This window comes from Limulus polyphemus, unplaced genomic scaffold (assembly GCF_000517525.1).
Source record: "Limulus polyphemus unplaced genomic scaffold, Limulus_polyphemus-2.1.2 Scaffold85895, whole genome shotgun sequence".
In the NCBI taxonomy this organism is placed as follows: Eukaryota; Metazoa; Arthropoda; class Merostomata; order Xiphosura; family Limulidae; genus Limulus; species Limulus polyphemus.
The window spans coordinates 1-1513 of NW_013751491.1; the positions used below are offsets into that span (position 1 = coordinate 1).

Here is a 1513-nt window from a genome sequence, read left to right on the forward strand (position 1 = left end):
AAAATATTCCTTTATTAAAACCATGTTGACTGTCGAGAAAAAATTTTTAAAATCTCGATAGATGACTTTGCAAATCTTCTTTTATCAGACTTTCGAAATCTTTTCCAACTACCAATGTAAGACTAGTGTGCATATAGTTACAGGAACAATTTTTAACAGCTCCTATTAGCGGACTTCTAATCTTTGGGCACCAGCCCACAATTCGAAGAATTAGTTAAAAATAGCAGCAAGTGGCTCACAAATCCAATGCGTAACATCGTCCAAAAATCTTGAAGAAATATTATCTGGCCCATGAGCATTAACATTCTTTAAACTTCTAACTTTTTTCGTTATAGGTTTATGTGATAAATTTTTACAACCAGACAGTAACCATTCATGATGAAGAATATTGCTTAAACTTCATTAGTGAATAACCCCAACATCCTTTCCGTCAAATACCATAGTTCCATTGTAACATTTTTCTTACACTTAATGGATTGAAACAATTACTCATCTTTTACATTTCCCACCAAAATCAGTTGTAATGGTTTCTGATCCTCTCGGTGTAGTCTAATCCTCAAAAATAATGCCGTCAATCATCCCTGCCGGGGGTCGAACCCGGGACCTTTGGATTAGAAGTCCAACGCGCTATCCACTGCGCTACAGGGACTTTTAACAAATTATCAGGACTTTGTTAATATTCCATAATTCTATATAATAAACTAAATGAGGATCTGAAATTTATTCACGTTCGACAAGTTAATATAAAGAACTAATAAAAAGTCAACAGTTTATTAATAATAACTCTATTTTATGACATTCGTTTTTGGCACATCATTTTTCTACTTTAAAAACAGCTACAAACAATATTCTTTGAACATGCTTATGATATTAGCTGGCTCCTCTATATCCTGTGATGCACCAAAAGAAGTCATTTGAAAGCAAGAATTATACTTCCTTATGTTGGCCAAAAAGTGCTTTGACTAAGGGGTTTGAATAGATACCAAATAATTTAAAGGCTCAGGATGGGTCTTCACAAGGCTAAGCTGGACGTTCCCATCACTACATCATATTTTCTTGGAGTCTCATTTCCACTTCTTAGCACCAAATTCTTGGCAAGTAACTGACATAGAGCCTATTGACATCCTGGAGTGGCAATCTATCCTAGGTTGGTAACTTAAAGCAGCTCTCATCCAGTCAGGGTTATTTCTTCTTGTTCTTGCCCTGCATCTCGACAAGTTAGAAACCATAGGTGCACTGCAGCAACCAAAGCCAATGATACACCACAACATATAAAGGAACGTCAAAGGCAAGACCAACATGCTATGTTCGGGTGTTTTCTCATCCCTTGCTGCTGAAGTGTCTGTTCGGTCTCTGACTTGTCGAGATGCACTCTTCTTAGGTGTTTCCTTAGTCCTTGCAGCTGTTGTAGATTCCTTGTTGCTCTGTTGTTAAAGTTCCCGCTACTCCAGTGTTTGGTTTCCTCGCCACTGTTCCACTCTCTTTGTGGATGTCTTCGGCATGGAGCGGCGGA

The 1513-nt window shown here is 37.7% G+C and overlaps 1 non-coding gene across 1 annotated transcript; it reads right to left on the minus strand.

The window, feature by feature from the left end:
* Nucleotides 1-576: 576 nt before the first annotated feature.
* On the minus strand, nt 577-649 carry Trnar-ucu. The gene has a single exon. It is a non-coding gene; the product is annotated as a tRNA-Arg (tRNA).
* Nucleotides 650-1513: the final 864 nt, after the last annotated feature.